General features: G+C 42.8%; 1 protein-coding gene across 1 annotated transcript in view; it reads left to right on the top strand.

Annotated features, from left to right (window-relative positions):
• The window catches only part of LOC311038448 (tyrosine-protein kinase Yes), a 46,521-nt gene continuing 32,334 nt past the window's right edge, over window positions 1–14,187 (top strand). The window contains exon 1 of the mRNA XM_084047978.1: window positions 1–515. The gene's annotated coding sequence lies outside the window, so the exon portion shown is untranslated. The remainder of the gene's footprint in view (window positions 516–14,187) is intronic.

The following is a 14,187-nucleotide window of genomic DNA, read 5'->3' as shown; positions in this document are numbered from 1 at the left end:
TGGAGGGGGTCGGTCGGTTTGATGCAAGTTTGCTACAGTACAGTAGGAAGTGTAGGGAGGCTGCAAAATACTGGGACACTTTAGGAATCTACATTCTCTCTTTTATTAGCATATCATACAACCGCTGGACTGACAGACTAACCGACACTAAATGATGGTTGCTGGTGTATTGCCATTGCCATCAACATGTCTTTCTTCTTCCCTATAGCGCTTGATTTACTTTGATTTTTTTTTTCCCAAGATTTTTTTTGGGGCTTTTTTCTGCCTTTATTGATAGTATACAGTTTTTAACTTCATTGTCTCTGATCACCGCCTAATGCAAAAGAAGAACCGCAGTTTATTTGCTGCTGGTCTGGTCTGGACTGGTCTGTCTGGATGGATGGAGTGAAGATGAAGACTACTAGATCCGTTGGAATAATTCATTTCCCCCACACACATTAGAAGGAATCTGATCATCTGGGATAAAGCCATCAGGCCAGGCGCATGAGACCGAAGGACGTGATTTGATCATAAAGGTAAAACATCATGTCGTCTGTGTAAATGAAAACCCCCCCATTGCAGCCGATGATATGGGCCGAAACACACCGTTTTGGTTGATGATTGCCTATCTGACCTTCTCTATAATAGCGTCAACAAAGGAATGTAGGCTTTAAGATATACATTCTTAGACTGTCGATTGTATTGTATTTCCAAAATGCTTGTGTTATTATAGTCAATTGCGTTGTTGTAGGTGGGAGTCAATGTTTGCATTTAGGTGTCAATATCAGTGGATTTCAGGGACTCTCTGGGTTCCTTTGGTGGGGTTTAAATGGACCCTTACAAGTCTGTAACTCTGAGAGTGTACACATGGACCTAACGGGTCCATTTGGTTCCATGTGTACACTCTCAGAGTTAAGGGGAGACCTTCAAATGTATACATTTTGAGAACCAAACATTGCAGCATGCTGCATGTCAGGATAAAAAGATATGAACCCCAAGTCATTTGTCATTTTGTCATTGCCACTGAGAGGATGTTAGTATGTTATGAAGGTAACATTCAAAAGAGGGCCATCGTCACATCTCCAAATGATGTAGGTTATGCCATCTATGAATACATCTACACATTATGTGTTCAAACATTGGATAATAATAATAAATATTGCAGCATGCTGCATATGTCAGGATAAAAAGATAACCCCAAGTAATTTGTCAATTTGTCAGTGCCACTGAGGGGGTGCAAGTCTATGTTATGAGGGTAACATTCAAAGTGGGCCATCATCATCACATCCCAAAATAATGTATGTCATCTATAAATACATCTACACATTATGTGGAGACTGTGTTTAGTATGGTTGGTCAGTCCATTTGTGTTGGCTTTCTTGGGTTAAATGCTCAGAGGCACGCTGTATTGAATTAGATAGACGAAGACAAAAGTTCCAGTGTTGCAGCCAGGTCTGTCCCAGATATGATCCAGAGTGAAAAGTAAATAACTCACGAGTAAAAAAGAGAAGCCCCTCCTAATATATTACGTCAATCAAAACTGACCCTATTCATTATCGTTTACGATATCAAATCAGCCACAGGCATTAGCTTGTTGCTTTGTGAAATCGTTTCCCAAGGACACTGAGTGCAGTTACTGCCCTTTTTGTTTCAGGGAAGGCTGGCTCAACCCCCTTCTTGTGACACCTATGACATAGCCTACTTTCATGAACATTGCACTGGTTAAAGACTATGTGGTTGAGTGGGAGAACAGCTGTATCATTCCTTTGCCCTGTGATGGGGTATTGCAGTGCTGTTGTATTGTTGTTACTGAGGGAAGGAGATATTATGTCCTTACTACGGTATTCAAGTTCATTATGCTCTGTCTTGAGAACTAGACATAATGAGGATACAGTTTAGCCTCACCAGTCCTATACTCTTGTATGAGCTTGTAACTGGAGGATTGCCATGCCACTAGACATTCCGCAGACAAGCTAGTAAACACTCAGGGAATAGAATAGAATTGAATTAGAGGTACAGTGCTTCGTCTCAACAGACATCATCGATGTGCCGTTGAGCAATGCACTTGAGGCTTGTGGCTAAGCATTTTGTTAACTGACCGGCTTGAAAGGGTTAAAATAATGAGCTAGTTTAGAGTGCAGCATCACTGATGATGAAATGCAATACCCTAGTCGAAAAGATTTATAGGCTTGCTTTTGGAAAATCCCTCATAATCCAGTCAAAATGCATTTTATTTTGGAACCACACAGATGTTTAGGGTTCCATAATTAGGCAATCCGATAACCTAGAGCTTTATTAAGCAGTTGTTATTGCTTTAATTTAGGTTTATTCCAGTCTGTCAATATTTGGGTATTACTAGAATGCTTCCACAAACCTTTTGTTTTGGATTGTATCATGAAAGTCTGTGATGCATTTAGGAAAGAGCCCTTTCCACGAAGAACTAGATGTTGACGGTTCAAACAGCCTGACTCACCTTTCTGTTTGTAGTCACCTCAGGATTCCAAAAATAGCATGTGCGCATCTAAGACTCGATTGCAGGTCTGCATGTCTTAGGTGTGTAACTTGCCCGCAGCCTGCATGACATTGAGAACGGTTTGTGCTGAAACATGCATGGCAATGAATATGAGATACATGATTTGATTGTCTCCTATTCAGTCATTCTTTTCAATTGAAAATGCTGGCGTCTGCTATACTTTTATTCTGTGATTAGGTCTTGGGTATTCCCATATGCCACTGCAAGCAGGGACTAACACACACCCAGTGCATGTTCTGGAATAGGAAGTAGAGAAGGAGAAGGTCCGCACACCGTCTTAATGCTCCCAACGATATTTATTTAATGAGCGGTAAAAAAAAACGCAACGTTTCGGCCTCTGCAGCCTTTGTTGGTTGTAGGCTACTGAACAGTGCGTAACAAGGCAGGTATATAAAGGGAATAGTGGGTAGATAGAGCTCACATCAGTCCATGAATGAAGACACCCGGGGACAACGCCCCAATTTAGAGTTGGAACTGATCACAGATCAGACAATGAAGTTACAAATACGGTCTGTGTCAGAGTGAGCATACATAAGCCATTATTGTTCCTATATGGCCATCAGGATGATTCAGGAATAGGAAGCACAAGATGGCTTGTCAACATGTCTTTACCTCATTCAGACCCATTTGATTGAATACTTTATTAGCAAGATTGAAAAACAACGGCAGTACAGTTAGCAAAGCTATGCTAAAAAAGGATAACACAAAAAGCCCCAGGGGGCTTGTTTCCATTGTGGTCTTTTTGTACTCAATTCATCATCAATACATTATGTACATACAACAGCAACAACACCAAAGCCAATAGTAGATATATTTACATAACAAAGTGGGGTGGGGGCAGGAGTTAAGAGGATGCCACTCCCACAGTGGAGCTTGCTGAGGGAGTGCGTTGTTTGACTCTCTGGGGGCAAGATAGTAGGGGTTTAAAAATGATTTAAGTCCAATTATGATTTGAGGACAGCCATGTTTTTAGTTTTAATTGAAGACGGATAATCGAGAAGTTTTATGACTTGTTGGGTTTGTAGGGTAGGGCATTCCACATCTTGGTGGCAGTATAGTAGAATGCATTTTCCCCATGTGTGTGTCGAATCTAGGGGGAACAAGGTCAGAGGAGCCTCCCTGTGGTGTTGTGCCCATGGGTGTCTCTCACTCGAGAGAAGTAGTTTGATTGTTGCTAAACCCTGTCTTCCACCTTGAGCCATCCCAGCCTAGCAAAGTGAGCTGGGGTTAGGTGAGTCCTGCCGTGAAGGTTTAGTACCAGACCAGTATTGTCTTTTCGTTTTGTGACGTCTGTGTAGTTTTGTTTTTAGTGACATGGGGTGTTAGCTAGATAGCTAGGCAGATACCGGGAATAATCGTTCACTTCCGGATAAAAGCGCCAAAATTGGTACACATACTCCTTGGGTAGTACTGTTTTGATAAAACCCGTTAGCCACCTGAAAATTCAAGATGGCGGCCATTTTTCAAGATGGCCGCCATTGAATATACAGTAATATTACATTTCCCAACAAAATCCCATAGATACAAGCGCCAAAATTGGCAAACATACTCCTTGGGTATTGCTCTTTTGATAAAAACCAAAGATTTTAAGATGGTGGCCATTTTTCAAGATGGCCACCATTGAATATACAGTAATTCGCAGTAATTTCACAATAAAATGTCATAGATATGCACCAAAATTGGCACACACACTCTTTGGGTATTGCTCTTTTGATGAAACCTGTTACCCATGTAAAAATTCAAGATGGCAGCCATTTTTCAAGATGGCCACCATTGTACAGTAGGCTATATACAGTCAAATCACATTTAGAAGTAAAATAGCTTAGAAGCAAGCACCAAAATTGGCTCATATACCATTCTTTTAATAACATATTAGCAGCCACCTAAAAATTCAAGATGGTGGCCCTTTTTCAAGATGGCTGCCATTTAATATACAGTATTGCTACATTTTGCAATAAAATCACATAGATTAGCGCTGAGAGACAAGCGGATCTTGCAAGTGTAGATTACAAGTAGTAATAGCGCCCTGGGATCACCCTTCGTCTAGTCTCTACCCTTCGACCTGTTTGGCTTGGGTAACCCTGCCAGGAGTACAAGACTCCTGCCGACATAGTTCTAGGGGTCATGGACACATGCAAACTGCCCCACCACGTGCTCCTTCAGCGCTGATCGTGTTGGAGGAATGGCTTCATATGGTCTCTGCTTCCGAGCAAACATGTCCAACCTTGCATCATCAACACCTTCAGCTGCGCTTGATCTGTCATACATCATGAGCGAACTCTCTCTCCTCCATCCTGATACTCCTGGACCTGTCTGCAGCGTTCGACACAGTGAACCATCAGATCCTCCTCTCCACCCTTAAGGGGATGGGTGTCTCAGGCTCTGCACTCTCCCTGTTTGCATCCTACCTGACGGGTCGCTCCTACCTGGTGATGCTGAGAGGGTCTGTATCAGAACCACACAGACTCACTACTGGGGTTCCCCAAGGCTCGGTTCTGGGTCCTCTTCTTTTCTCTCTCTACACTACAACTCTTGGTGCTGTCATCCACTCCCATGGCTTTTCCTACCACTGCTATGCCGATGACACCCAGCTGATCCTCTCATTCCCCCCCTCTGACACACAAGTGGAGGCACGCATTGCTGCTTGTCTGGCTGACATCTCGGAGTGGATGTCGACGCACCACCTGAAGCTCAACCTGGACAAGACCGAGCTGATGTTCCTCCCGGGGAAGGGCTGTCCGCACCGAGACATGGCCATCACCATTGATAATGCTGTGGTGACGTCAACTCGGACTGCGAAGAGTCTGGGTGTGACCCTGGACGATCAACTGTCGTTCTCGGCAAACATCGCATCAGTGACACGGTCCTGCAGATTCCTCCTCTACAACATCAGGAGGATTCGCCCCTTCCTCACGGAGAAGGCAGCCCAGGTGCTCATCCAGGCTCTTGTCATCTCCCGCCTGGACTACTGCAACTCCTTCCTGGCTGGTGCTCCGGCATCTGCCATCAGACCTCTGGAGCTTGTTCAGAAAGCTGCAGCTCGTCTGGTGTTCAACCGCCCCAAGTTCTCCCACACAACTTTCCTTCTCCGTTCTCTACACTGGCTCCCCGTAGCAGCTCGGATCCAGTTTAAAACCCTGGTGCTAGCCTATAGGGCAGTGAAAGGAACAGCTCCTTCTTACCTCCGGGCTATGGTCGATGCCTACACCCCTGCCCGACCACTTCGGTCTGCCACCTCGGGGCGACTGATTGCCTCGTCACTCAAGGGTCCTTCTGGTCCATCGACACGGTCACGACTTTTTTCTGTTCTGGCCCCACAGTGGTGGAATGAACTTCCCACTGATGTCAGGACAGCAGAGTCACTGCCCATCTTTCGCCGCAGGCTGAAAACACTACCCTTCCTCTTTGTCTTGTACAAGAAAATGCTACACATAATAGACTTATAACATAGCATGATCCCCTAATTTAGCAGAAGATTAGGATTCCTGGGCTGATATATGGTACAAGGAAGCCAGTGAAGTCAGTCCATGGGTCCAGATTCAGATTCTACATAGTGAAAAATGTATGATTTGACACCAAGATTACTCAAATAGGACATATTATGGTGATTTTTATTCAGAAATGCATTATTAGTGTATATTCAATGGCGGCCACCTTGCAAAATGGCCGCCATCTTGAATTTTTAGGTGGCTGCTAAAATATTATTAAAAGAATGGTATATGAGCGAATTTTGGTGCTTGCTTCTAAGCTATTTTACTTCTAAATGTGATTTGACTGTATATAGCCTACTGTACAATGGTGGCCATCTTGAAAAATGGCTGCCATCTTGAATTTTTACATGGGTAACAGGTGTCATCAAAAGAGCAATACCCAAAGAGTGTTTGTGCCAATTTTGGTGCATATCTATGACATTTTATTGTGAAATTACTGCGAATTACTGTATATTCAATGGTGGCCATCTTGAAAAATGGCCACCATCTTAAAATCTTTGGTTTTTATCAAAAGAGCAATACCCAAGGAGTATGTTTGCCAATTTTGGCGCTTGTATCTATGGGATTTGTTTGGGGAATGTAATATTACTGTATATTCAATGGCGGCCATCTTGAAAAATGGCCGCCATCTTGAATTTTCAGGTGGCTAACGGATTTTATCAAAACAGTACTACCCAAGGAGTATGTGTACCAATTTTGGCGCTTTTTTCCGGAAGTGAACGATTCGCCTGTTTTTCGCCTGTTATCTGCCTAGCTAAGAGTCCTCAGTGCACTCGAGGAGATCATTCCTGCCCCAAAATCTTGTTCTTTGGTTGACTTTCAGGATCACTTTAGTTTTGATGCATTTTTTTTCACTGGAAAGTTTGTTGTCCAAAACACAACCAAATAGTTGACCTCATCTTTGCTTGTGCCCAGCCTCCCAAACACAATACTCAAGTTCTACGTAGAGGTGCAAATGCTACTGATCGATTCAATCATTAATAATAAAAAAAATCTATAATTTAATAAAATAATCCATCCCTATTTTGGGCGTGTTATTATTATACCATTGTGCGATGATGTATAAAATAGCGCTTAAGTGATTAATCAATTATTCGATTAATCAAAAAAGTAATCTATTGAATAATCAATCAAGAAGATGATCAATAGCTGCAGTCTAGTCATGAAACCCAGACCCAGTTTCAACTCCTCAGCAGCGTTGTCTGCATGTCTGCATAAGCGACTTTGGGCTTGTTCTGTAAAGTTGCTTGTAAATATTGGAGGTTGCGTTTTTTTGGGCTTGTTTCTTAAGTGTAGTTGCTTATTTGAGCTTGCTTCCTAAATGTTTAAACCAGTATTTCTCAAACGTTTTCAAATCAAGGACCCCCAAATTAATATGTATTTGTCCACGGCCCCCCCCATCTGAAAATATTTTGTACCAGGGGAACCCCTGTACCAGATTTGTGTTAAAATGTTTCACTCTTTGGGGCGGTGTAACCGCCCCCTATAAGTGAGGTTTGGACACTGACCAATCCTGCACCGTGATTGGCCAATAGTCTACAACGCAGTCTACAACGCTAACCCTTCCACAGTCAATGCAAATCTATACTTTTGCAAAGTCAGCCAATCACATTACAGCTAGTGTCATCACCACTAGCTGTAATGTGATTGGCTGACTTTGCAAATTCAGGACTGTGATTGGCTAGCGAAACACATGACACATGTGCAGCCCTATGAATAGCAGCATGGACTTTATGGATGTTGTTTTTTAAGTGAATCACTTCCATCACTGTGATGACCACACAGCCCACTTCACACTGGGTGTGATTTTTTTCAAGATTATTTTGAAAATAACTGATCTACAGACTCGCAACGCGTTGCAAGCTTGTAGATTGGCAATTTTCAAGTATGCCGATGCATACAGGTTTAAAGTGCTCACGTGGCCTATAATAGTCGCTTCTTTTGGGCTTGTTTTCATAGACCTGGTTGCTTATTTCTCTCGCAACACTGCTGCTCCGTCCTCAGCATCGGAGTAATGTAGTGGTGGAAGGAAGGTGGCTACAGGGGCAGCAGCATCTGTTGGGAGGGTTTGAAGCCTAGTAAAGCTCCCAGGCCCCTCCCTGTCTGCAGCTGCTAGCTACCAGCTGTCCAATCAGACAGAGGAACCCAATTCAATTCAAAGGAGCTTTATTGGCATGAGTAAACACATATTTACATTGCCAAAGCAAGAGTCAAAACACAATTTAAGAACAAAACAGGTATATATATATATATATATACAAGGGTACAAAGCTTTTTGAAACAATTAGCAGCAATCTTTTGCAGTGACTTTTTTTTTTTTTTAAAGATTTGTTTGTGGTAGATTTTTATTATTTTTCATTGAAGAGGGACAGGGAAAGTAGTCTGACAGGAAGAATGGGGAGAGAGATGGGGGGAAGACATGCAGGAAAGGCCGACGGGAACGGGACGCGAACCCGCGGCACACTGCTATTAAGGATTTTCAACCAGGGTGCCTAGACCGCGACGCCACGGTCTAGGCCTGCAGTGACTTTTGGGACATTAGCAGCATTTCCCCCAAAACTATTGAAATAGTATACAAAAATAGCATGTGTGCACATCTAAGACTTGATTGCAGGTCTGTCTTAGGTGTGTAACTTGCCCGCAGCCTGCATGACATTGAGAACGGGTCCACTCGGTACAGATAGTATTTATATGTGTAGTAGGTCTATGTCAGAGGCCCACTCGGTACAAATAGTACTGGAAACACAATGGTTAGTAGTCCTTAGGGTGGTTGTAAACCTTCTTTTTATTGCAACAGTTCACAAATCTTGTTGCTGTGCTTGCACAGAGTTTTGTCGTTGGTTTTCGAACACACTTTGGGTGTATGTAAGCTGTGGGAAGTATGTGTCTCTGATGTCTTGGTATAGTGGGCAGATGGTTAGAAAGTGAACCCCCACCCCCACCCCCGAATCTTCATCAAACCCCTACTGTAGCAATCGTCTGTCTGCCTGGCTGTGTCGCCCAGCCAAACTGAACTAATCCAAAACCTCTTGGGAGAGATATCTTGGAACCAGTGGAATGCTTTGAGGGCCGAAATGCATTACGAAATGCATGCGCACATCAAATTGTTAACGAATGATCGGAAAACACAGTGGATGAGACCTGGCATGCACGTGTTCCAAGATTAATTTGATGTTGGATGTTGTGTTGTGTAATGTACATGTATATATGCAGCATTAACAAGGGATTTAAATGTATTACATTTATTTATTTATGTTGTATCCTTGGTTATTATTATTACGATTTAGCAGATCAGTCTGAGGCCTGAGGATTAAATACTCAAGGCTCTATTCTTCATTCCAAGTATTTCATTTCCAAATACAGTATTACATACAGTGTTTCTACTTTCTTCTGCCATCGCTCATGCAAGTACTCTCTTCTGGAAGGACAAAAACATACAACATAAAAATGTCATCCAGTCCTCTAGATGCCCTATATTTGTGTGTGTGTGTGCGCGTGTTCGTGCGTGTGCGCGCGCGTGTGTCTGTGGATTTGCAATCTACTTTCCATTGTAGGGAAATGATTCCAAGATGCAGGGTTGAGGGACCTCTTGTGTTATTGCGGAACAGATTTTCAGCACATGCTTGTCTACAAAGCATTGATGAGGCTTGCCTGGAAAGGCTTCCTCCTCTGGCTAAAGGACAAACATACTACATAGGTTCACCTCTTGGAAGAAGCCCTGAGGAGCATTTTACAGCTTCCAACATCATAGGCGGCGATAGCGTGGGGGTGTCGGGGCCAAAGCCCCCACCGCCCCACCCGCAATTGATCAGTCCCCACATCAATCTCAGATGTCAGGCTCAAACTTACAGTACCATTACCATTACTATAGCGGGGCTCAACTTTGTTACACCTTTACTGTTCCTGGTCAAAAGTGACCGCCATTTTGACCAAAATGTATAGGTAAGACTATCCAGTAGATGGAAAACTCTCTCTCTCTCTCTCACACACACACACACACACACACACACACACACACACACACACACACACACACACACACACACACACATATGCACGCGCACGCACGCACACAGAGTTCTAGACGGCTGGCCCCTTTGGCGCCCCACCGTCAAAATCTTTCTCATACATCATACAAAATCAAAAGTTTTAGTCTGTGTGCACATCAGGCACAGCAGGTCAAACTGGCCACTCAAGGCCACTCAATGTCCGGAAGCACTTTGCGAAAGTGAAGCACTTTCACTATGTGCCACTCAATGTCCAGAAGCCACTCAATATCCGGAGGCGAGACACCACAGGTGTCGATCAGAAGTAAATTTCATAGGTTCAAGCCTATTATGGAGGACAACTGGTCTTGCAGCAATCAGATGAAAAACACATTATTTATGACTTTGAAAAAAGTAGTGTTCTCTAATTGCAGAGATTGACGTCCGGGCAAGTTTATGAGCTGAGAAAGCTGGATTGTTAATGTATGCAATCTTATTCTATGAAGAAAGAGAACGTAATTGATTTGAAGGAGAGAGCATAAGATTAAAACATATATCATATCACACACACACACACACACACACACACACACACACACACACACACACACACACACACACACACACACACACACACACACACACACACACACATATATACACACACACACGCACAGTGGACTAGTAGGGATGGGACGATATGAAAATTACATGTCACGATTATTGTGGCAAAAATTATTGCGTTTAACGATATTATCCCAGCATCCCTAATCTGGGGAGAAAGTTCTAGCTTGTAGATCAACCAAATACCGATTCCGATACCCATAACTTGCATATCAGTCGATACAGAGTACCAATCCGATACCAGTTAGTAATTTAAAAATAATCTAGGACAGTGGTTCTCAAAGTGGGGTCCAGGGACTCTCAAGGTTCCTTGAGGGGGTTCCAAATGGATCCTTACAGGTCTGTAAATCAGAGAGTTCCATTTGTTCACTCTCAGAGTTATGGGGGTCCTTGAAATTAAAAGGTTTGAGAACCACTGATCTAGGAATATTTTGTCTTCTTTCTTTCTTTTTAATAAAACAGTAGTGCAACATTAACTGAAGCATTCAAAATGCAAAATAATTGATTACAACTGAAATATCATCATGTGATAAATTATGTGGTATGGGGATGGCATACACTGGCATACTCACCGATACCAGAACAACTCTACAGATAAGAAGTTCTTCACAGAACAGGGAGTGCTGTATGTATGTCCAACATATTTACCTCGCTTGGCGTACATAAATAATTTACATGTTTCAGTATACTGTAGATTTGGCCACATTTGAGTCGGAGAGGGGATAATCTCGGCTCTTTGTCTGGATTTCATGAGGTTTGTGTGGAATTCTCGCACTGGGAGGAATGTTGTAAAGTAGCTGTACTGTTAGGTATGTGGATAAGAGAACAGCTGAGCACAAGGCATCACGCTGACCAAGTAAACAGAATAATATATGAACTGTTATGGCTGGAGCGCAGTGGACCAGTTTGACAGGCATGGATCAGGCCAGTGGTTCTCAAATGGTTTAATTTCAAGGACCGTTGAAAATAATACTAATCCGCAGTCTAAGGAAGAGCGGGTGGCTCGAAACGTTACCAATTCAATTGCAGATGGGAGCAGTAATACTGGTGTGCAGATTTTTATTATTGTCAACTGTTGACAGCTGTCAGTTTTTTTCTCATCTTAATTTCAAGGACCACCATAACTCACCACCATAAAACAGACCTGTAATATTGTCCATTTGGAACCCTCTTAAGGATCCTTGATTGTCCCCGGACCACACACTGAGAACCTCCCTCCCCTTTTGCAAAACACATTACTCCTCGGTACACATTATCTCTATAGTCATGTGATCAACACAGATCCGATTTTTCATAATCCAGTCTGATTGGCTAAGATTGGCATCTAAAGTTTGCAGGTGTGGCTTGTTTTGAAGAAAATGCCCTAAATCTTAAACACAGCGTCCAATTGTGGTGAAAGTTTGCATGCCACCCTTTTTACATTGTCCTGTTATAGGGCCACCAGGAGGCCGATTTTTGCTAAACACAGTTTTTTATATTACTCCTACAGATTTGGTCCAAACATCACGCAAATCGGTACACATTATCTCTATACAGTAGTCATGTGATCAAGAAGGATCTGTCTGATTTTTCACATTCCATCCTGATTGGTGCATTTTGATCATTGTTGGCCCACAATAACCTACCTGACCTGGCGGAGAGTGGAGACTGTGCTCCGAGCAGCACTTTTTCTAGTTTGTTTAGTTACTTTTGTAAATACCTTGTTTCCTGGGAAATGCACTTATTATATTACGAGCTCTTTTACATGTTTACCCTGAGAATAGAAGTCAGCGGCTTCTCCACTGGATTTACTACTAAAACAAAGGTATCCTCAGTAACAATCAGTACAGTAATACTACTTCTAAGAAATTGTTATATTTGCATATAGACGTTCTCAAAATCTGAAACAACATTAATAGGCTTGGTAAGAAAATATGAGCTGAATGCAATTTGGCAACTTGGAATTATTTGAATTATTCCAAAAACTTTATGGGTGCTGATTGGAAACGCTAATTCACTTTTGTCTTTGTAAGACACTAAGAAGAACAAATGATGTCCGTCATAGAAAAAATTGCGCCTGCTCTGACGTAAAATCGACTATTTTCTCGGACGTCTGCATTTAGCGCTTGAAACTGTCTGTTATAAAGTGCTCCTGAATTTGAATGTCCTAGATTACAATGTGTTGATTCAGGCTGAAGAACTGAAGGATAACTTTGACCTAGTTCTGAACTGGCATGTCTGTATGTAACAAAAAGAAAAAGAGATAGATTGTCTTTGTACCTGCCTTAAAAACACAAGTACATCTCCTCTCAAGGTAGATAGTGGAAAGATCTCTGTGAAGTAACGTGAACGTTTCCCATTCAAACTCTTCACCTTCCTCTGTCATAGTTCCTTTGTGTTCCTTGAAAGTGTTCAATTGTGCGTGAGCCAAATCGGGAACCCTTTCCATCATGCTTGCATGCTGGAACCTATTGTAGGTCATATCATCATCCTCGGGGCAGAGAGATGTTGTCAGCAATTGGAGCGTGTTTCTATAATTAGCAGCAAGTTGGCGAACATGTTAGCAGCAGATGTTCTGCTCTACAGTTTGTGAAAGATTGTAAAGTAGTGTTCAATTAGTCAGTTGTTCCTTGACTTTAACGTTGGCACTGGCAGTGGTGTCGTGTCGGGCAAGCGTTTCAATCTCAAAGGAAAAAGACCAGCCTCATAGCTCCAAACGTATAGAGGATTGTGCAAAGTGGAGGCGTGGGCGCTCGGGTGGCACAGGGGTAAATTATCCATCCACCACCGCAGAGTCGAGGGGTTTGAATTGAACACTGCATCGGGCTTGGCCGAGAATCTGAAGAGGGAATCTGGGCGGGGAGGGTTATCACTGCTAGCGCAGTGATCTTTGTAACTGCGCTGCAACAACTCCCTACACAGCATTGCCTACAGGCTGGGGTGGTGCCTGTCAGCGGGGGTGTTGAACGGGAGGAGTCGGACGTCGTGGCTATTGTTCGTCCTCCCGGCGGTGGTTCCTCACTGGCAGGTGAGCCAGTACGAAGCAGTGACAAACACAGAAACGTGTGGGAAGGAAAACAAAACGAAAAAGAAAAGAAAAGTGGAGTAGTAAAAGTTTCTTGTGTCTTGCCTCAAATGTGACAGCTTATATATATTCACTCCCGACTCAAATCTGTTTATTATTAAGTATCACATCAAATAACTCCATGGCACTTCTTAACAGAGGTATCTAAATTCTCTGAGAGAACCTCTCCTCGGCGTTGCAGCACTAAGTGTGGGCCACGCTCCCTCATGTCATTATGTGACGGTTGGCTGGTTTAACTGAAGCAGCACTGACTCACAGAGGGTTAGCCCAGCTGAGGAGTGCCTCCAGGCAGAGGCACCCTGCATCCTATCATCACAGCCAAGTAGGGCCGTCACGACACCATTACAACATTTAAGTTGACGATTAATTGTCACACAAATCATTGCGATTTACGATTTAATTGTTTCTGTTGTTGAATATTGGAACATTTATGAATAAATATTACATTTCTGTTTGGACTTTTAGGCTCACAGTGCAGATATGACTAATAACCTAAACATACAAAGCAAT

This window comes from Gymnoscopelus microlampas, assembly GCF_963454915.1.
Source record: "Gymnoscopelus microlampas genome assembly, chromosome: 22".
Taxonomy (NCBI): domain Eukaryota; kingdom Metazoa; phylum Chordata; class Actinopteri; order Myctophiformes; family Myctophidae; genus Gymnoscopelus; species Gymnoscopelus microlampas.
Note: the sequence above shows the minus strand (reverse complement) of the source record. Positions and strands in the feature narration are given on the sequence as shown.